The sequence below is a fragment of the Sus scrofa genome, chromosome 4 (assembly GCF_054392235.1).
Source record: "Sus scrofa isolate SSC_HxYL_T2T_F1_AM1 chromosome 4, Sscrofa_HxYL_maternal_Yorkshire_Landrace_v2.0, whole genome shotgun sequence".
NCBI lineage: Eukaryota > Metazoa > Chordata > Mammalia > Artiodactyla > Suidae > Sus > Sus scrofa.
In genome coordinates, this window is record NC_139386.1 from 11,230,398 (window position 1) to 11,254,309 (window position 23,912).

A 23,912-nucleotide genomic window follows, 5' to 3' on the forward strand; every position below is an offset into this window, starting at 1 on the left:
ACTGCTGAGAATTCCACTCTGGGTGAAAACTTTGGTCTAGAAATGTACATTTCCTCACTCTCCACTTCTTTGAAACCCACCTAAAATGAAACCCTCCAAACCGATGTAAAAAGGGCACTGCTTTTGCTTACCAGTTAGTGGCAACAGTATTTACACACATCCCCTGGTGTTCATTTGAGAGACATTCGATTAATTTAGTGCCCAATTCTAATGAAATAAGTTCTTTAGAAAAGGAAGGCAATCTTCAAAATTCGAAATGACAAGGGTTGTAGGGATACTTAGTTTTCTCATAAGTTCTGAAAATAATAATAATCATATAACAATGAATATTTGTATAGTGGGCTTCAGTTTTCAGAGCCTTTGTCTCTGATTTATTCCACTCACAACAACCTTGCGAGTAAGAGTGGACGTTTGTTGATTTATGACTGTCCAGCATCCATTAATTTGAGGGACCTAAGCAGCCCCCACTTGGTACAATCTCAGTGGGACTATAAATCACTGTCCACTGCCCTCCTAATAGAGGACTAGAGGCTCTGGGAGGCAGTGCAGTCTCCTCCCTCTGGACTTTCTCTTACTGCTTCAGAGAAGCCAAAGGGTTTGTAATCTGCGCTTCGTTGCTTAGCTTCTTTCTCCTACAATTTTGCCTGTTGTGTCGGGTGACTCACAGCAGGAAAAAAGGGCCTGACTCCTTCCTTCCAGGTGAGGCCCCCGCTAAGGTGGTAGGATGCTCTTGTTACCTTGATCCTCTTCTGATGTTTCATCCTGGTTTTTGCCTTGTTTCTAAGCCTGCTGGTCTATCAGTTTACTTTGTGACATCTTTGACTACACTCCCATAAATTCCCTTTTTAAGCTAACTAGATTTAGACTGAGCTGCTGCCAGGAAAGAACATCAACAATGGAGATAACATAGCACTGCTTAAATCTCCATATTGCATATGAGAATGTAGAGCTGCAATTAAACAGTAAGAAGTGAAGCCAGACCTTTAAGTCTTAGAGTGTTTTGCTATTTCTATTGCTCTTTTAGGTAGCTCTTTTTTAAAAAAATAAATACATGCATATATATATATATATATGTGTGTGTGTGTGTGTGTGTGCATGTGTATGTATATATATACACATATATAAGTGTGTGTGTGTGTGTATCTGTATCATTTGGGTGTTCCTGGTGTCCAAGTAAGGATGGAACAGAATTCCACCTTGAACTCTAAGTTAAAATTAAGTTCAGCTGAACGAACCTAAAAATCCAAAACAAGAGTGTTTTAAACAAGACCCCACGTTTCCCCCTCTTTCTCATGTAAACTAAATCTAGAAGTAAGGACTGGTTTAGCTTTGGGAAAAGTTGTCAGGCAGAGCCAAACTTCTTCTAGTCAACCTTCCAATATCCCTAAGATAAGGCTTTTGTCCTTATAACCCAAGGTAGCCTGACATTATATGTGTCCCCTGGTCTAGGGGAGAGGAGAGAACTGGGAAGGAACCTGTGCATATCCCTTTAAAAGACTTACTGGCAATACCTATCAGCCTCTGAGTTTATACTTCCTTGCTGAAACCTCAGTCATGTCACATCCCTGGCTGCAAAGGAGTCCTAGAATGAAATTTTTAACTGGGCAAAAAGAGTCCCAGACAAAATCGAAGATTAAAAAAATTTAATTTCCACTGATGATTTTACATATAAAATCATAATGTGCACCATGATTAAGTTTCTCAAACTAAATACATGTCTATAAGCAACATCCAAATCATTGAACAGAACATTATCAGCATTAAAATGACAAGAATTCTTTTCATTAAAAAAAGAAGGAAATTGAGAGTTCCTGTAATGGGTTAAGAATTCGACTGTAGTGACTCTGGTTGCTGTGGAAGGCATGGGTTTGATCCTCTCCTGGTGCAGGGGCTAAAGAGTCAGTGTAGGTTGCAGCTGTGGCTCAGATTCAGTCCCTGGCCTGGGAACTTCCAGATGCTGTGGGTGTGGCGAAAGATCGTGAGAAAGAAAAAGAGAGAGAGGAAGGAAGGAAGGAAGAAGAAAAAGAAAGAAAAGAAAGAAAGAAAAAGAAAGAAAAAGAGAAAAGAAGGGAATAATACTTGGTAGCAACTAGTAGTCTCTGTCATAAAACCCAAACCACACTGAATCACAGTAATGTGCTGAATATTTGACTTAAGCAAATATTTCTCCCTCTAACTGAGTCACTATCCAATCAGTGTTTTCATCATAGCCTCCCTGGTGGCAGCTTGGTGACCAGCACAGGAAGAGATGCTCAGTAAATTAAATGTATTTTGAATAATTGATTGAACAAATGAACTTCTCAAACTCCCTCAAAGCTGAAATATTGAATTAACCAATTTATACCTGAATTTACAGGAAACATTCCATAAAATGTTTGATCTTGTACAGGAAGGGAAGGTCAAAAGTTACATCAAATTTGAACTAATGGATATTTCCTTGTGGTTCCTGCTGAGTAATTAGTTACTAAGTTTTAGGCACTAAGCATTTTATATACATTGTCTTATTTATTTGCACAGCAAGTTAGGGAGTATTATCTATGTTAAAAACTGAGGCTCAAGGAGTTCCCATTGTGGCTCAGTGGGTTAAGGACCCTTTTAGTATCCATGAGGATATGGGTTCAATCCTTGGGGTTGCCACGTAGGCATGCTATCGCCACAGCAACGCCAGATCTGAGCCACATCTGTGACCTACACCACACCTTGTAGCAAGGCCAGATCCTTAACTCACTGAGCCTAAGTGAGGCCAAGGATTGAACCCATAGCCACATGGGTACTAGTTGGAATCTTAACCTGCTGAGATGTCACATCCTCTAGGAATTCTGGCCTGTCCCTCTATTAATTTCTTACCTTTGTGTCGTTCCATCTTTTGTTGACTCTCATCAGGGCACCTCTCAGCTTTTTTTTGTGATGCTAGTCCCTTAGAAATAACTGTTGGATGGTTGAATGAAGGGAGTTGTGGAGCTATTCAAGGCAATCCCAAATCTTGTGTGTCTATCTAACTCTATCATACGCAGCATCACTTTAGAGCCCTTTGTCAGTAAGCGGAAGCCCTGTCATAGCATATAGAATCCAGGGTGGGCTTTATTGCCTCCAGAGTAGTATTCACCCATCTGGCTTTGCCATAGAACGTGGCTCTCCTCTATGCCATGAAACATTTTCTTTTGCCGTGCACCTCTTCATCTTGACATGAAGGCCACAGAACACTTCTTTGTGTCTTTTGTCATGATGCTTGGTTGTCATTGCATTCCATTTACAAGTCTTCCTTCTCGAGGCACTGGACCTCTACTTGGTGGGACCCATCAGAACTAGTGGGGTGTGTCACCGTAGGGCACCAGTTGTTTGGTCACTTCAGGTGTTGGAGATCTGGACACGGAAGAAGTGTGTCCTGTGGGGGAAAGTCCAGGGCAAGGTGCCGGGAGAGGATCCCTGGTCCCCTGAAGTATTTCCATCTTTAGTTCTTTGGATTCTCTGAGCTGCATAGGCTAGGATTTGATTTGATGTTAAGGGTAGGTGAACTCAATAAATAAAGGTGATTTTCTACTCTTATTGTTTCATTTCCAGCACGGCCCCAATCCAGACGTGGCAGAGGCCATTTATTGTGGATGCAAAGCTGTGACTAGGGCAGCCTGAACAGCCTGATATACGTGCTTTGTCTCAGCTTTTATAGGGCAGCTGTTTCTCTGAGGATCAAGCTCAGGTATCAGGAGTGTGAATTATGAGTCCTAATCAACTTGGTCATGCTTTGTGGCCTGGGAAAAGCCAGAGTGTTTCCCTTTTATGATTGGAGAGTGCACTTTTTGCAGCCTGTGGAGCAATTAGCCAATCTTTGAAATGGATACCCTGTAAACGCAGCGGGTCCTTGGAGAGCCCCTGCGACAGGTTATTGTGGGAGGAGAGGCCATAAGGTGGTCCCACAACTGCTTTAGCACTCACGAAATGGCCTGCAAGTCAGGGGAAAAACTGACTGTAAGAGAAAGAAGATAAAACTTCCAGACAGAAACCTCAGCACATCCATGGCTGTTCTTTCCTCCATGAAATCATCAAAGTGTCAAAGAGATTCTAGTCATGGTTCAAAAGAACCATTTTTTTTTCTTTATTCTGAAAGTTCATCTATTTCTCTGGTTATAACATTGATTTTGTCAGGGCCCAGCATTACATCTGTGTAAAACAAGAGGGTCTCCTGAAAGAGTTGAGGAAGACCAGGAATCAAATATCCCTCGTGTCTAAATAAGATACTGAGCCAAGGTGAAGTAGGACCGCCAACCTTGGTGTAATTATTTCTCCCCTGTGTATTTTTAAAAAAATTATTGAGATGAAATTTAACATAAAATTAACCATTTTAAGCCATTGTAACATAAAATTAATCATGTAAAGATTTTTTTTTTTGTTGGAGTGCAGTTGACATACAATGTTGTGTTAATTTCAGGTGTCTAGCAAGATGACTCCGTTCTACATATACATAGAGCTATTCCTTTTAAAATTCTTTTCCCATGTAGGTTACTACGCAGTGTTGAGTAGAGTTCCCTGTGCTGTGTAGTAGATCCTTGTTGGTTATCTATTTTATATATAGTAGTGTGTATCTGTTAATCCCAGTCTCCTAATTCCCCCTCCCCTGCCACGTTTCCCCTTCAGAAACCATAAGTTTGATTTTGAAATAACTCGAATAAATTTTTTTGTATAATTTTTGTTAGAGTCTACATATTAGTGATCTTATATGATATTTGTCTTTCTCTGTCTGACTTATTTCACTTAGTATGATAATCTCTAGGTCCATCCACATTGCTACAGATGGCATTATTTTGTTCTTTTTCATGGCTTAGTAATATTCACATTACTCCCTTTTCTCCATATCCTCTCCAGTATTTATTGTTTGTTGACATTTTGATGATGGCCATTCTGTCTGGTGTGAGGTGATACCTCATTGCAGTTTTTATTTATATTTCTCTAATAGTTAGTGATGTTGAGCATCTTTTCATGTGCTTTTTGGCCATCTGTGTCTTCTTTGGAGAAATGTCTATTTAGATATTCTGACCATTTTTGAAATAGACTGTTGGTTTTTTGATATAAAGCTGTATGAGACGTTTTTATATTTTGGAGATTAATCCTTTCCCTTGTTGGTCACTTCATTTGCAAAGATTTTCTCCCAATCTGTGGGTTGTCTTTTCATTTTTTAAATGGTTTCCTTTGCAAAAGCTTTTAATTGAGTCACATTTGTCTATTTTTGTTTTTATTTTTATTGCTGTAGTAGGTTGATCCATAAAAATATTGCTGTGATTTATGTCAAAGAGTGTTCTATGTTTTCCTCTAAGAGTTTTATAGTATCCAGCCTTCTCTTTAGGTCTTTAATCCATTTTGAATTTATTTTTGTTAATAGTGTAAGAGAATGTTCTAAAATTCATTCTTTTATGTGTAGCTGTGCAGTTTTCCTAACACCACTTATTGAAGATACTGTCTTTTGTCCACTTTTCTTGCCTCCTTTGCCGTAGATTAATTTGGCCATGTGTGCATGGATTTATTTCTGGGCTTTCTATACTGTTTCATAGATTTATATGTCTGTTTTTGTGCCCGTACTATACTGTTTTGGTGACTATATCTTTGTAGTATAGTCTGAAGTCAGGGAGCCTGATTCCTCCAGTTCTTGTTTTTCTTTCTCAAGATTGCTTTGGCTCTTTGGGGTCTTTTGTGTTTCCATTCAAATTTAAAACTTTTTTCTAGTTCTCTGAACAGTGCCATGGGTAATTTGATAGGGATTGCATTGAATGTGTAGATTGCTTTGGGTATCAAAAATTAACCATTTTAAAGTGAGCAATTCAGTGGTGCTTAGTATATTCATATTGCTGTGAAACCGTCATGTCTATCAAGTTGAAAAATATGTTCTTTCAAGCTCTTGGCAACCACCAACCTGGATTCTGTTTCTATGGACTTACCTATTCTGGATATTTCATATATAAATTGAATCACAATGTGACCTTTTGTGTCTGACATCCTCCCTTGTATATATTTAAGGAATCAGTATTAAATTAGATGACTTCATGTCAGGTGAAAAGATAACTTAGTTTCAGGGCTCTGGTTCCCGAAGGCTGCAAATTATCACTTATTTGTTATGGGTACTAAAAATATAAAAAAAAAAATCCATTAAAAACCAAGTTTTACCGTCTTTAATAAATAGGACTGTTACCTGCCCAATTTCCAAGCTTAAATATTCGCCTTGATTCCTCCCTCTCCTTCAGCTCCAACATTCAATTAACTATCAATTCTTCTCTCCAAATCCTTAGAGATTCTTTATTGTACTAATGTTTTTTAATACACTGCCATTTAAAAAAATTTCAAGACTCTGTCATTTCCTTTCTGGGCCACCAAAACAACCTTCTAATTGGTTTCTAACTTCAATCTTCACTTCCTCTAACCCACTTTCCAACAGGAGCTTATGGGTACTCTTTAACAGCAACAAAAATAGCAACACCAACACCCACACACCCCCACACACACACTCTCTCTCTCTCATCACCCTATTAAAAACCTTCAAAGTTTTTTCTGCCTTCAAAATAAATCTGACCTGTATGACCTGGCCAGCACATAACTCTGTAATTATCTCTCTCCATTCTCAATCTCTCTCTCTCTCTTTTTTTTACTGTGTTAAAATATAATTATTCCTCTATTCAATATTTTATATTGGCTACACATTTTCCCCTGATTTTTTACAATATTGTTTTTAAGAATCCAAATAATAATGTCCCTCTCCTACCCTGTCTCTTTTTTCTCTCTCATTGGAGAGAGAAGCAATTGACAATGAGTTACGGACTGGATAAAAGCTAATAGTTTTGAAGGTTTCATTTTATTTTTTTATTTTTTATTTTTAAATTAGTGAATTTTATTACATTTATAGTTGTGCAGTGATTGAAGGTTTCATTTTATAATTTGACTCAATATTTTGTCTTCCCTATGTTACATCTATTTTGAATTTCTTTAAGGTCTTGTTTTTTGGAGCTTAGAGCCTTAGTTTTTACTACTTCCTTTCCTGAAATGCCCCTTTCCTTAACCCTTCTTTACCTACATATCCCTTGCATTTAATTTCAGGGCTTAGCTTAGATGCTACTTTTTCTAGGAAGTCTTTCCTACCCTTTCCTCCAGTCCAGCACCTAGAATTTGGCAGCCTCCTCGGCTCACATTAGCACTCTGGAATCAGACCTAGTTTGGTACTTGTCTCTTCCATGTTTTAGACAAGATTTGAAGATAAGAATCATTGTTTCTTTATTATTGATCCCCCAGTGCCTAATGTTAAGACCTGGTATTGTTTATTGATGGATCACGTAAAGCTTAATTGACTCATCCTGAGAGGCCAGAGACCAAAGATTCACTATATAAGGCCATGTAATATTATATTATTCTTGATCAGTTGGAGGAAATAATGCTCATCCAGCATTAAATGTCAGAAATCTCTTGCTCAGCTGGTCTGGAAGAAGCAAAGTCTGAGTAGTAAAGCTTTTGTCACTGTTTCCATTGAGACTATTATCCTTGAACCCAGAAATCTTTCCCTGCACATGCAATTATCTTTCCTCCTTGTGAGAAATTTGTGAGACTCAAGAGTTGACTTAATCACATCCTGGACCAGTTTCCTGACCTCAGTTTGTGAAATGGAAGAAGAGAACTAAATGCAAAAGGAAATTCATCACATGAAGCTAGCTTGAGCCAGAACAGGCTGGCAGTTAAGTAAGTCTGTGTGTCTGTGTGGTCACTGAATCAGCCACTGGTCATTGAGTTGGGGTTTGGAAGACCATCTAACAGGACCGAGGCTGATTGATTTTACTGGCCATCCCCACAGCCTCAAACATTTGTTGGATTTCTCTTCACAGATTTGCCCCCCATGCAGAACTGGTCACTCTCACATTTGTTCTAAAATAGCACACAGTGCCAACAACTGCTATGGCATCGCCCCATGGTCTGTACGTAGGGATATATCAGTCTCTCTTTGAGGATGGGCATTGCTTCTCAAACTCTTTATCTCTTGTATGTAGCACAGAACACTGTACTGATTAGGTACTTAAATCAGTAACTTTAATAGCACTGAATAGTTACTTCTTTTTTTTTTTTTTTTTGGTCTTTTTGCCATTTCTAGGGCCACTCCCGTGGCATATGGAGGTTCTCAGGCTAGGAGTCGAATCGGAGCTGCAGCCGCCAGCCTACGCCAGGGCCACAGCAACGTGGGATCCGAGCCGCATCTGCAACCTACACCACAGCTCACGGCAACACCAGATCATTAACCCACTGAGCAAGGGCAGGAACCGAACCCACAACCTCATGGTTTCTAGTTGGATTTGCCTACCACTGAGCCACGACGGGAACTCCTAAATAGTTATTTCTTAAGAATAAAATTGTGTCTGATTCTTTTCTCTGGCGCTATTATAGTTTTTTGAAACTCAGTTGTTGGTATTATTATATAAACTAATAAATTCACCCTTATTCAGAAGCATAATAGTATTACTGATAACACGCTCTCTTCCAAACTCTTGAGTGTTGAATTGTGCTCCTGTATCAGAGATGGTCTTAGGACCCGTGGGCATGGTTTTACTTGCCCATTGGTATTCTATATTCTGTGTTCTCAAAACTCCACTAGGGAGTATATGTTATTATGAACAACTCAACACAAAACATACATTTATTGTGAAATCATATGTGCCTCATCTATCAAATTCTAGTTGTCTGATAAAAATGTTTTGAAGTGAAATTAAAGACTGGCTACCCTAACAATGACTGGAATGCAGTGTGTCTATTCTACTTGACCACAGCCAGACCTGGCATCTGGGGGCCTTCTTTGCAGGGGACCTTGTATGGACTCAGTTGTGCCTTGCAGCAAAGACCACTTCTTTGTGGCAGTGATTCCATTTTCTTGGAAAAGTTAAAGATGCCTCTCAGCTCAGGGTTCCATCGTTGAGAGGCAAGGAGCTTTATTCTCCTTGTGGGAATCTGAGAATGTCAATCAGAGAATGTCCTATCCAGTCAGTTCAGAGGAAGACTAAGATCTTCCCACATTATTTACTCTGACTCGCTTTCCCAGAGGATCTGTCCAGTTATTTTAGTGAGTCATGAAAAATCCCTAGAGGTATCATACTTCTTTGAGTTTTGTGCTTTTTCCCCCTCCTCTGGAGAAAATTAAGGTGGAGGGTGGAGGAAAAGTGATGATGATTTTAAAAGAGCAGAATGTTCTAGGACAAAAGTGGCAAAAGATCTAGTCATACAATCATCAAACTATGTCACTTAGTGGACTCAGGCAAATCATTTAACCTCTAAGAGCCTTAGTTTCTTCAGCAAACTCAGGGAAATTGTGCCTGACTTTTTCTTTCTCTTAAAGGCTCAGAATGAAAACCAGGGATGCTATTTGCTAAACTATGTATAGGCCATGATGAAAGATAATATAAGAAAGGGAGTGTATATATATATATATATATATATATGCATGACTGGGTCACTTTGATGTACAGCAGAAATTGGCACAACATTAAAAATCAACTATAATAAAAAACATTTTTAAAAATTAAAAAATATTTTAATATATTTTTGTGTATATTTTATTTTTTTATTTTTTATTTTTTTTGAATTTCAATGTTTAATTTATTTCAAGAGGCAAGATGCACTTAAAGATAGAGCATTTAGGTTGATCTTAGATTTCATTCTACATCAGTTAATTCAAATTTTCTCTAGATGATGCCATTCAAGTTCTTGCCAGATGATAGGTTTTCATATTTTATTTTTTTAATTTTTTTTGTGTATATTTTAAATGATGAAATGTTGTGAAATAACTCACAAAGAATGGAGTTCATCTTCTTTGCGGTGCACTTAGCTTAGTGAGACCACTGAATCTGCCCAGATGGGGAAAACCTTTTAGGGCTCTTCTTGGTCCTAATTATGAACGGTGGTCCTGCCTAGAAGGGCTTAGGAAGAGCGTGTCTTCCTCACACCCTCTTGTGTGTGAATGCTTGTGTCTCTCCCAAATCCATATACTGAAATCCTAACCCCCAACGGGATGGTGTCAGGAGGCGGGTTAGGACGTGAGGATGAACCCTCTGTTAGTGGATTTGTATCCTTATAAAAGACCTCAGAGAGCTCCCGCCTCACTTCTGCCACATGGGGACATAGCAAAAAGAAGCCTGTCTAGGAACAAGGAAGCAGGGGCCCTCACCCGACACCATACCTGCCAGAATCTGTCAGCACCTTGATCTTGGACTTCCTAGTCTCCAGAACTATGAGAAAATTCTGTTGTGTATAAGCTGCTCGGTCTATGGTCTTTTGTTGTGGCAGCCTGAATAGGCTAACGAGCTAATCCAGCCTTCTACCTCCTTCTTGGTTCCAGATAGGCAACTATAAAACATATCTATGCCATTTAATGGGTTTCACCCTAATTCTTATTTTCAGTTTTACACAAGCCATGGCTTCGCTTGTGTATTAGGGAGAGAACTCTTTAATTTTAGAAGATACTCTGTGTTATCTCTGTGTCTTAGTTTCTTTACCTGTTGGATTGGGTCAACAATTATCAAACTCCTTACCTTAAAGGGAAGTTGTGAGGTCACATGGTAAGATGCTTTGAGAAATGGGAAGCATCCATTCAAGGTGAATCATTTCTCTCTTTTACCTTCTCTTTTGGCACAGCACTGTGCCGGGCAACGATGAGACATACGGTAAAGTGGTTGTTGGATGACCTGAATGGTTCAAATTTCAAATGTTAGATTCAAATGACCATTGTGACTTTCTACAGATGAACAAGGCAGGTTTATTTCTCTGCAAAGATTAAAGAAGGAAAGCTCTATTATATGTATCTATTGTATATGTAATATATAAGTGTATATTTCTTGTCCTTGGATGAGACCAGTACTCTCTCTCTTTTTTTTTATTTTTTTAAAATATTTTAGTGGACTATAGTTGACTTACAATGTGGTATTCATTCCAGGTGTACAGCAACGTGAATCAGTTATACATACACATATATCCATTCCTTTTTCCCACATAGGTTATTACAAACTACTGAGTAGATTTCCCTGTGCTATACAGTAGGTCCTTGTTAATTGTCTATTTTATATACAGTAGTCTGTATATATGTTTTCTTTTAAATCAGTGACAGTCTTCTTCTGGATACACAGGGCAATGGACAGTATTTGAGTTACAGTAGATATATAGCAGATTTCTTGACCTGGCACTACTGGCATTTGGGGTTGCATGTGTCTTTGAAGGGGGCTAGTCGTGTGCCCTCCCAATGTGTAGCCACATCACTGGCTTTCATCCACTATTCCAGTAGCAACTTGGAGAACTAAGTTATGAAAACCAAAAATATCTCCAGACATTGGCACATGTCCCCCTGGGGACAAAACAATTCTCACCAGCTGATCTTTTCTCAAGAGTAATTCTTTAATTGAAAAAATATGTAAATGAATGGATGAATCAATGAATGTAAAGAAAGGAAAAAGAAAACAGACTTGGCAGAGTTGCTGTACTTCATCAAAATAACAAAGTTTCTTATAATCTTTGTTTTTTTCATATTCGAAGTTAACAAGAGAAACAGAAAAAAATACATGCACGTATATGTGTATGCATCCTGCCCCCAGAGACAACATACTTACTGAGCCACAATTTCAGGGGTCTTTTTGTTGTTATTATTTTCTTTTTTGGCTGCACCTGCAGCATATGGAAGTTCGGGCGGACCAGGGATTGAATCTGAGCCTCATCGGTGACCTATGCCACAGCTGTGGCAATGCTGGATCCTTAACCTGCTGCACCACAGCAGGAATTCCAATTTCAGGGATCTTAATATCCCTAATTACAGTCCTGGGAATATAGGTTGAGATGCTAAAATAACAGAGAAATCCACTGTTCACTATTAGTTGGTTGATTGAGTCATTTGTGTAACAACTATTTATGATCACCCACTAGGTCTGGACTAGGCACAGTTTAGTGGATTGAAACACACGAATAGCTATCTATAATATGAGATGATACAACACACACAGCTATAATAGAATTAAGAACAATATTGCTATGTGTACACTGTCTCAGGGTGTGGGTGGTTTTGGAAGGATTCTCTGAGGAACATGAGACGTATCCCATAGTTAATCATTTGTACACGTTCTCCTAGCTGTGTGTATGCCCAAACAATTGCTTGTTTATGTAATTCTATAAACTTTTTAAAGTGCCAAGCCTTTTCCATTTATTGGTTCTCTTTTCCGATACGAATGAGCTTGGTTGTTTGAGACATGACAGGAAGGCTGTTTAAAAGGCATTGTGCTTGGTGTGCCATGTGCTGTGACAATGAACAACACAGACACAGTCCTCCAGAGAACATAGCCTGTAAGGCAAAGTTGTAGGTTTTTGTCCTTCACTCACTTCATGTACATCCTTAGGTGAGTAACTTGATCTCTCTAAGTCTCTGTTTCCTCAGCTGTAAAATTAGGAGATAGGATGAGATGATTTCAGTGTGTTAGCATCTGACCTTCTACTATTCCCTACAATTATATATCCCCCACAGCTCTTATATCACTAAATTCTCAACAAAAGTCAATTGCTCTTTGGTTTAAGGAAAGAAGATGGATGGGAAACACATCTTGTCATGGGCTCAGGTTCTTGAGAACTGGTACCACCTTGGTGAAGACATCCTTGCCTGTTGGATGTATTATTGGAAAGAAAGGGAACTGAGAGGAAATGAGAAATAAGGAATGGCATTGTCCACTTCTGGAAACACTTGTGTGAGTGCTGAGGCTCACATCTGGGAGCGTTATTTCGGCCTTACAAGATTCCTTTTCGGCGTGGGATGTGTAACTAAACGTTCTTTCTCCAAGGGATGTGAACTAAAGAGATCATCCTCATAGGATGATTTATTCCTAAATCCTTTTTCTACCCATCATAGAATGTGATTGTTTTCTCCTCTGATGACAATTTACTTACCACTAATAGTAATAGAAGGTATCTACAATAGTCGCAAACCACAGTTATAGTTCTTTTCCTGGATACTTATGAATTCTTCAAGCTGCTGTGTATGTAGTGTCTCATTTTCCTCCCAGTGACAAGATGATGTAGGTTGGGTGAAGGTTATCCTTTCCACTTTTTATAGAGAAAACTGAGGTTCAGAGAGGCTTGTTAACTCACCTAAATTTGCACAGATAAAAGAAGTTTCAGAGGCATGATCCCACCACATTTGTTTCTATAGAACTATATAAAAGTGAGTAAGAAGATATTTGCTCCACATATGCTAACCAAAGGACTCTACAAAATGCATAAAGAATACTCCATAAGTAAAAGGCCATTCAGTAGTAAATCATGGGCAAACAGCTTGAACGAGAATTTCACTAAAAGTGTATAATATCCAAATGACCAGTAAACTCATGAAAGGCTGCTCAGCTTCATCAGTCATTGGAAAATGAAAATTTTGATTACAATGCAATATCACAGTGTCACTGTACCTTTATCAGAAGGGTTCAAATGTAAAAGATGGAACTCTTCAGAACATGTTGAACAATAGGTATGCTAGCTAGTAGGAACTAACCAATAAAAACAATGATACTAATTAATAGCAAGAATAGCGAGTAAACTTATTGAGCAACAGGAACTCTGTACACTATTTGTGGGAGTATATATTGTCACAACCACTTTGGAAAAGTGACGATATTGACTAAAGTTGGATATTTTCGTTCCCTATGACTCAGTAATTCTAGTCCTAGGTATCCAAAAGAGAAGTGTACACATGTTGACAGAAAATCATATGCAAGAATGTTTTCATTAGTACTATTTATCATAATCCAGAACTGAAGTAATCTAAACATTAATCCGCAGAGGGATAAATAAACCAATTGTGATCTAGTCACATAATGGAATATTATACAGCAATGACAATGAAGGGTAGCACTGCAGCTTACAACAGTAATTTATCTTATAAACATGGAGCTTAGTGAAAGAAGCCCTAAGCAAAAGAGTACTTGTAGTACCCTTATTGGTATTAGAAATAAGGATAGGGAGTTCCTGCTGTGGCGTTGCGGAAACAAATCCAACTAGTATCCATGAAGACATGGGTTCAATCCCCGGCCTTGCTCAGTGGGTCGGGGATCTGGCATTGCCATAAGCTGTGGTGTAGGTGGCAGAATGGCTCAGATCCCATGTTGCTGTGGCCATGCTGTCAGCAGGCAGCTGTAGCTCTAATTCATCCCCTAGCCTGGGAACTTCCACATACTGTGAGTGAGGGCCCAAAAAGCAAAAAAAAAAAAAAAAAAAGAAAAAGAAAATGTTCAATTTCATGATATGAATTCTGGTTCCACAGTTGTGTCAGTTTGTGAAAATCCACTGGGCTGTACATTTATGATGTGCACACTGTTCTCTACATATGCTATTGTCCAATGACATTTTACTAAGCTGAATAAATGGAGCTCTGGAGTCATTAGGACTGAAGAACTATCTCTGTATGCCAGGAAGAGAGAGAACTCCATGGAAAAGCTCAAACAAATTTGAGAGTAGCTGGTGTAAGACCATCTAAGAGAGGAAATGAAGAAGAATGGAAATGAGAATATTGGTGTGTGAACGCACAATTGGCCACCTGCTCAGACGAAGGAAAAAAGCTCTATGTGTTCTAAGGAAATGGCCGAAGTTCCAACAACAGTTCATACTCAGTTGTTGAGCTGGAATTCTAATCAGTCTTTTTATTCCACAGCTCATGCCCCTTCAACTATAGCATCTCAGCAGGCAGTATTTTACTTCAGCCCTGGAACAGTAAAGAAGAGGAAAAACAGAAGGAGCTAGAAGGGTAGACGTCATCAAGAAACAATCTAAAATATTGGCTAAAGGTCTGCCTTTCGCCATAAACTCCATGAGGAGGTGATCCTTATCGATCCTGTTAGCGATTCTTTACCCAAGAAAAGTTCTTTCATGGAAAGAGTGAGTGAATGAATGAATGGAGAGGAAAAAGAAAACAGCCTTGGGAGAGATGTCAGACCGTCAAACTAACACAGTCTCTTATGGTCTTTGGTTTTCATATTCTAAGTGAAGAAACAGAAAAAAAATATACGCTATGTATAAAATATACAGTAAATATACAACGTGTGTGTGTGTGTGTGTGTGTAAACCTCTCCAGCGCATCCACACATAGACTTACTTGGCTTGCAACGTTAGGGATCTCAGTATCCCTAATTACAGCTTATATTGCAGGCTACACAGAAGCACTGCTGATTCCAGCCCTGGCATGACTCCTGTTCAAACTTACTTCCCAGAAATCTTAGGCAGCTTGCCATGGTAAGGAAACAATTTACGTCAGATTTTGAGCAGGGGACTCTGTCGAGGGTGGGGAGGAAGGCGGGGGCGAATAAAGGTGGTAAGAGTGAGGCTTTTCATGGAGAGGCTACAGCTGATCACTCTTTCCCTGGTCCAGGAGAAGGACAAAGCAGTCATTATTCCTCTCTGGCTCACGAGGGCCTCCACAGCTCCGCTCTGAACGCCAAGGACCGCTTGAAGATTCCCTTGGGGATAGGGAATGAGTCTGGCTCTGATGCTAAAGAATTTTCCTCTCCTTTGCTGGCTCTCTTGATGGTTTGCCACAGTTGAAAAGGTTTCTTTTTTTAATTCATTATGGATGGTCTCTAATGTTCTCGTTAGTTCATGCACTGGTATTGAAATGACCTCAGAAATTATATTGAGGCTAATTCATTTGTATTTTTTCATTGTGGCATATGTTGTTGGCTCTACCTCGTGTTCAACTACTCTTCCTTTCTCCTTGCTAACTGCACTCACGTGATTTTTTTTTCTTGTTTTGGACTGGGAGCATTATGTCCACACCCAAGCTAATAAATTTTATTGGTGTAAGCCAATCATGATAATCTCATTTTCACTCTTCACACATTCTTGGAAGCCCTGAGATACCTTAGCTTTGACCAAAGAGGCCTAAGAAAATGAATTTTTTTTCTGCAGAATTCTTCAAGAGGTTTTGATTTTCTCATAAGGAGGGACGGATACACTGCAATGTCCTTTCTCATCTAGCCTTGACTTTGTGACATTTGCCACCTTGTGACCATGAGGATAATGGCAAAAAGCTGTAGACTTTATTGGCTAATTGACCTGCCCCCCCTTGACTCTTGTTTAACTATTGGTCGGAATGGAAATTGGTACAGTCGCTCTGGAAAACAGCATGGAGTTTCCTCAAGAAATTAAAAATAGAACTAAAATATGATCCAGCAGTTCCACATTCCACACCTGGATGTTTATCCAAAGAAAATGAAAACATTAATCTGAAAAGATATATTCCCTTCGGTGTTCATAGCAGCATTATTTATTGTAGCTTCCAAGATACGGAAGCCACCTAAGTGTCCAGGGACAGATGAATGGATGAAGAAGATCTGTATCTCTATCTCTCCCAAGCACTGTATGTTTTCACTTGCAGTAGCATCTTAAAAAGAGAAAAGCAAACAAAACAGATACAGGCTCACAGACACCGAGAGCAAACTAGTGGTTGCCAGAAAGAAGGTAGGGTACGGGATGGATGGAATAGGTGGAGGGGATTAAGAGTTACAAATTACCAGTTATAAAGTAGGTACATCACAGGGTTGTAGTGTACAGCACGGGCAATATAGTCAATAACTTTGTATGGTGCACAATCTATAAAAATAGTTGCACTATTGTACACCTAAAACAAATATACTGTAAGTGAACTATACAAGTTTAAAAATACAAATTCAACTGTACAAACTTAAAACATATAATAAGTCACTGTCCTTGTGCACTTGGGATGAATCCCACTTTGTCGTGGTGTAGGATCTTTTTGTTTAAGTGTTGTTGGATTTGGTTGGCTAAAACTTTGTTGAGAATTTTTGCATCTATATTTGTCAGAGATACTGGCCTATGATTGTCCTTTTTGGTAGTACCTTCACTTTTGGTATTAGGGTGACGGTGGCTTCATAGAATGTCTTTGGGAGGATTCCTTCTTCTTCAAACTTTTGGAAAATTTTAAGAAGGATGGGCATAAGTTCTTCTTTGTATGTTTGGTAGAATTCACCTGTGAAACTATCTGGTCCTGGACTTTTGTTTGTGGGTAGTGTTTCTATTACATATTCAATTTCATTTCTAGTGATCAGTCTGTTCAAATGATATATTTCTTCTTAATTCAGTTCTGGCAGGCTGTATGTCTCTAGAAAGATGTCCATTTTGTCCAGATGGTCAAATTTTTTGGCACATAATTGTTCATAGAATTCTCTTATGGTTTTTTATCTTTCTGCAGTATCACTTGAGATTTCTCCTTTTGTCTTTTCTTATTTTGTTTTTTTTTTTTTGTGTTCTCTCTCTTCTTTTTGGTGAGTCTAGCCAGAGGTTTGTCAATTTTGTTTACCCTTTCAAAGAACCAGCTCTTAGTTTTATTGATTTTTTTTCCACTGTTTTTTGAATCTCTATTTTATTGATTACCTCTCTGATCTTTTGATTTCCTTCCTTCTGCTGACTTTAGGTTTTGTTTGTTCTTCATTTTCTAATTCTTTTATGTGGTAGGTTAAGCTGTTGATTTGAGATTTTTCTTCTTTTTTTGGGAATACCTGTATCGCTATGAACTTCCCTCTAAGAGGCAGTTACTCCTTCGTCAGTGCTCTGGCCCTGCCAAAGGATGATTCTATAGTCTTCTGTGCAATAATGCCTATGAAATTCGCATTAGCTTAGGAATAATGATCATCATTCTTATCACCATCACCAACTTCTAGGAAACATTTTTGGGACCTAAGATTAGGACTTAGAAAATTTATTAGATTTGATGCACATACATGAATTGTTATGTTTTTTTTTTCCATCAATGTACTTGCAATAATGAATGATAATGAAAATATAAGGATTTTAAGACATGACTTAAAATCACATGCCATGACTTTGACTTTAACATTTCTTCACACCTCATGTTTTGTTTTAGAAATTTATGCAAAATTTGCCTTCTATTTTACAAAATATCTATTTATGTCTTATTAGAAAACAATCAATTTGTCTCCAGGTCTTAAAAAAATATTAATGTTCTAGAAAGATGAGTCATACTCGCCTTTTGTCTTCACTTTTACTTTTCACATTGAGTGAATTCACTCCTTGGTGAATCCTTGGATTCATAGATATTATTCTGAAGTGGAACAAAGATGAAAGTAAGAAGAATGCAGTGTACTGATTCCTGTAGAACACTTGTTCAAAGAGAGGATAAAGGGAGAGAAGCCAAGAGGGAGGATGAGACCACTCAGAGGTTATAGAAACTGAGGGAGGGCACCATCAGTTCAGAACTCAGACCTCTTGTGAACTTTGAAAGAACAGTTTCTACAATGCTATGGAAATAAACGATCCTGTGGGTTAAAGAGTGAGTGGAAAGATTTTTAGATTTGACTAAAATTAAAAATTTCTCCATGATACTGTCCTCCAAGTCCATCCATGTTGCTGCAAATGGAAACATTTCATTCTTTTTTATGGCTGAGTAGTATTCCACTGTGTTTATGTATGTATGTATGTATGTATGTATGTATATATATGTTCAGTTCTTCATCCATTCATCTACTGATGGGCACTTAAGTTGCTTCCTTGGAAACTGTAAATAATGCTGCTGTGAACATTGGGGTACATGTATTATGCGAAGTGAAATTAGAGAAACATGAATACTGTATGATAACACACACGTGGACTGTAAAAAAATGAAACAAACTAGTGAATATAGCAAAAACAAAACAGATTCACATATCTAGAAAACAAACTAGGGGTTACCAGTGGGGAGAGGAGCAAGATAAGGATAGAGCACTAAGAGGTACAGACTGTTGTGTATAAAATTAACTACAAGGATGTATTGTGCAACATGGGGAATATAGCCAATATTTTATAATAACCATATATGGGATATAACCTTTAAAAATGGGGAATCACTGGATTGTACCCCCGTAACTTATGTTGTACGTCAACTGTAATAATAAGAAAGACTTTCTCCACGATGAAAAGATAAGGGTCAATAAGGGAGGGACAATAATGAGATGAGTGCAAGAAAGAATGAAGCAGAAGAAGGTGGGAGCAAGACAGAGAATGGAGGCGAGAGACAGAGACAGGATTAAAAGCAAAAACACTTCTCTATGGCAAAAAAATATCACACACTTTAAGGAGCAAATGAAAGATGAAGAAAAACATTGGCAGCACCTATTAAACGGTTTCAAAATCCATTAACATTGAGAGATCTAACACCTAAATAAAGGAAATCCATTGGGTTGTCCTTTTAATATTTTATGAAAGTAGTAGGCAAATCATTTAATTAATGCTTTAAAGGAAGATATATAGGAGGCAGAGGCATTCTGGATGTGCCGCTCCTGCTGGCGGAATTGAACGTACATGGGGTTGCCCTGGGCCTGGTCTGGACCTCTGGATGCTCTGTCTTTCCAGTCAATCAAGAAGCAGTTTGAATCATGGCGAGTCAGCAATATTATCAGATACTGACTTTAGGCAACACTTCATCTGGGAAGTTCCCAAAGAGAGTCAAATCAATAAATAGTTTATTGCACAAAAGCCTCACAACATCTTTTAAAAGCTGTTTTTGGTACCTGTAGAGAAAAGTTGAGCCCAGGTTTCAGGGGATAGAAAGATAAGGATTTGATTCTCAGTTATAGCAATAATTAGAACAATTTTCTCATTTTCTCTGGACCTCAGTGTTTTATTTCGTTGCAAAGCGGTAATGATTTTAAAGATTGCTGTGGGGGATTAAGTGGGAATTCCTGGCACTCCAAATATGGGAGTCCCCATCACTAGGTCATCAAAAGCCTGGGATTGCTGCTTCTTCCTTATCCTGCGCTACTGACCTTGGCCGGATTTCCACCTCCATGCAAACCACATGGATCTATCAATATATCTTCCCTCTGAATGTCCAGTTTTAATCCAATAGATGAACTAACAACTGTTCTTTTGAGATCCGAGGATGTACACTGTTATTTGGTTGCGTGTGGGTGATTTCCAAGTTTCCTGAGGACCTTATCTCTAATGTCATGTCTTAGGAAGGGCTACTCTGGAAAATACTGTTTATCACTCAGAGACTGTTTTTCATTTCTGTCAGGTGCCTTTCCTTCCCTTGTTTCATATTTTATTTATTCAGCACATTCTTGTGGGATACCTATGATGTGCCAAGCACTATATAAAGGGTTGGGATTCACATGTTAATAAGACCTGGTTCAGAAGATGAGGGGTGAGGAAGACTGACATTTCATTCAAAAATGTGGTCAGGGGAGTTCCCATGGTGGTGCAGTGGAAGCAAATCCGACTAGGAACCATGAGGATGCAGGTTCGATTCCTGGCCTCGCTCAGGGTTAAGGATCCGGTGTTGCTGTGAACTGTGGTATAGCTCCCAGATGCGGCTCGGATCCCCCGTTGCTGTGGCTGTGTTGTAGACTGGCAGCTATAGCTCTGATTGGTTCTCCTAGCCTGGGAACCTCCATATGCTGTGGGTACAGCCCTAAAAAAAAAAAAAAAAATGTGATCAGTGTTACAATTATATCGGACATTTTTTATGTCCTTCTCTGCATCACAGTATCTCCTTGAGAAATAGTTAGGGGAAAGTCCACTTTCCTATTAGCATGTTTCCAGAAAGAAACTCCCACTTCCAGGAGAGAAATGAGTTAGGACAGGAACATTTTTGCCTTTTTGGAGCCACTGTCCTCACAAAACAAGGGCCTGATCTGAGTGTGAGATTTGGACACAGCCCTGGCTTGCTTTTCTTTCTCCTTTTTGGAGGAGGCCTACCCTTGTCCAGATTCTACAGGGAGAAAGGTTTACTGTGATGGAGACAGTGGTGCTAAGAGTAGTTGGCAAACTTATTCTGACCCAAGATTAAAGCACTTCCTCGAATTCAGCTTCAGAGTCATGAAACTTTGTTTCGTGTTCATTATTGCCCATCTCCCTGCTGCTTATTCTTTTCTTCAGGTACTGCCTGTGCTGTTCTCTCTGTGTCAAGCCATTCATGTTTGCTTTTTATGTTATTTAAATATCCTACATCCTTGCTGATTTTCTGTCTGCTTATTTATTGTATCAGAACTTGAGTGAGAAATGTGCTAATTTCTGCCAAACGACTGTGACTTTGTCTATTTTTCTTTTTCGTTCTGTTAATATTCACTGTATGTACTTTAAAGCTGTTTTAGATGGACATAAATTTAGAACTGGCACATTTTCTAATAGGTTGATCCTTTTATTATCAAAAACTGTACTTTATCTGTAGTAGTGTTTCTTGCTTTGAAATAACTATGTCAAATATTAGTATGTAGCAAACTTCTTTTATTAATTTTTACATTGTATAAATATTTCCCACCTTTTACTTTCAAACAGTCTATGTCCTTGTATTTAAGGTATTTGTTTCTTAATAAAAATATAGTCAATTTATTTTTAAGTTATACTATTAGTCTTTTTTTTTTTTTTTTCTTTTTGGTGGTCTTTTTGTCTTTTTAGAGCCGCGCCCGTGGCATATGGAGGTTTCCAGGCTAGGGCTCTAATCAGAGCTACAGCTGCTGGCCTACACCACAGCCACAGCCACAGCCATGTGGGATCTGAGCTGCATCTGTGACCTATACCACCGCTCATGGCAATGCCGGATCTTTAACCCACTGAGCGAGGCCAGGGATTGAACCTGCAACCTTGCGGTTACTGGTAGGTTTCTTTAACCACTGAGCCATGACGGGAACTCTAGTCTTTGTTCTTTTAATTGAAATATTTAGCCAACTTACATTTAAAGTAACTACTAATATATTTCTATTTATATGTACCATTTATCTATTTCTATCTACTTAGCTTACTTTTTCAATTTTTGGCCTTTACTCAGAAATAATTTTTTATTATTTAATTTTTCCTTTTATTGTTTTACTATCTCTATGTTCTGTCATTGTCCTAGAGAATTCGACTCCATTGACCCTGTCCCACCTTATTGCGCTATTATTGTCGTGTATTTTAATTCTACGTGTATTCTCTCTATATTTCATAGTTCTTGAAACATTATTTATAAACTCAACATTCATTTAGACTTACCTACTTGTTTACCATTTCAGCTGTTTTTCATTCCTTACAGTTTCCCTAAGCTCCTATCACTTTTCTTCTGCCCTAAACTCTCCCTTTATTAATCCCTTTAGTGTAGGACTGAACATGGTAAATTCTTTTATATTTTGCCTTTTAAAATATCTTTACATTTCACTTTTATTTCTGAGGAATATTTTCACCAAATGTAGAATTCTAGGGTAGTAGTTATTTTATTCTACACTTTGAATATGTCATTTCAATTTTTTTCTGTCTCCCATCTTTTGTCTTATGCAGTCATCTATCACTATGGCTAGTGTTGATGCCTATTTGAAATATCTATCAATTTATCTGTCCATCCATCCTTTTCGTACCTAGGGTGAGGAACTAACACACCCTAGACTCCCCATCCCAGGCTGGAGGTGAGGGTGATGGTGCAACACCCTATGGCTCTGTGCAGTTAAGCTCTTATTCTGTCCTTTTTCTTTTTTCTTTTTTTTGTCTTTTTGCCATTTCTTGGGCTGCTCCTATGGCTTATGGAAGTTCCCAGGCAAGGGGTCAAATTGGAGCTGTAGCCACAGCCTACGCCAGAGCCACAGCAACGCAGGATCTGAGCCGCATCTGCAACCAACACCACAGCTCACAGCAACGCCGGATCCTTAACCCACTGAGCATAGGCTGGGGATTGAACCCTCAACCTCATGGTTCCTAGTCAGATTCGTTAACCACTGAGCCATGACAGGAACTCCATATTCTGTCATTTTCACTTCAACCCTTTTACATCCTCAAGTGAAACCTCCCATGCTCCTCATTTGGTCTCCCATGACTTTATCTAGATTTACAATCTGCCCACAGTTTAGTTCCCATTGTGGCTCAGTGGTAAAGAATCCAGTTAGTATCCATGAGGATGCGGGTTTGATCCCTGGCCTCTATCAGGGGTTAAGGATCTGGTGTTGCCATGAGCTGTGGTATAAGTCGCAGATGTGGCTTGGACCTGGCATTGCTGTGGCTGTGGTGTAGGCCAGCAGCTGCAGCTCTGATCTGACCCCTAGCCTGGGAACTTCCATATGCCACAAGTGCACCTCTAGATAAACAAACCAAAATCCAAAACCAACCAAACAAAAAGAACCCAAACCCCATAATATGCCAACAAAAGTTTTGAAGAAACTACATAATTAACATTAAAATACAACTGATGGCTTTAGACTTACTGAGTAATTTTTAAAATTTTTCTTTAGTTTTCTCTTTTTTCCCAAATATTGTATATTGAACATTTGTTACATTTACAACCAATTTTGTTTTGTTTTTAAAGTGTAGTGAAAATTATTACCTTGAAACATACCCTGAAAGTCTGTTTAGTGATAAAGTACCTGAGTTGGAATTAAGTACCAAAAGTATTTTGTCTTAAAAAAAATAAGTAATCAGTCCTTTCTTACCACTTCGTAGTTTTCCTATGTGTCTCAGAATTAATATGTTGTGCTTTTTATTTCAATGTTGTATTTAAATCAGGTCTGAAGTCTTTCAAGCATCTGCTAAATTAATCACACGATGTATCACTTTAGGCATCCTTAGGATAGACACAGCTTGTTTATTTCAAGTGAGGTCATCAAATAATATACATTTGTTTTTGCCTTTCTCCTCCTCCTTCAGGTCGATGGAGCACCATGGACATTCTCTGAAGGCTGCTAGCCAGGAGACTCAAGAAGAAATTGTTAAAAAGGAGAACTATCCAAACATTGTCCTCTCCCTTTGCAGCCTCAACAGGAAAGAAAACTCATAGGTAAGTAATAATAGGTACTCTGTGTGTTGGAACACTCTTAAGAAGGGTATTGTCTGGACTGAGGAGTTGCGGCTTTGGCTACACACTTAGTGAACCGAGGTCTGCGAGGTTCAAGTTCAGAGAAATGGATTTCTGCCAC

At 38.6% G+C, this 23,912-nt stretch overlaps 1 protein-coding gene across 3 annotated transcripts in view; it reads left to right on the forward strand.

Annotated features, from left to right (window-relative positions):
• Positions 1-23,912, forward strand: part of LOC102167986 (uncharacterized) — a 573,390-nt gene that overhangs the window by 425,845 nt on the left and 123,633 nt on the right. For all 3 annotated transcript variants that reach the window (XR_014843341.1, XR_014843342.1, XR_014843339.1), the window contains one exon: positions 23,644-23,773. The gene's annotated coding sequence lies outside the window, so the exon portion shown is untranslated. The remainder of the gene's footprint in view (positions 1-23,643; positions 23,774-23,912) is intronic.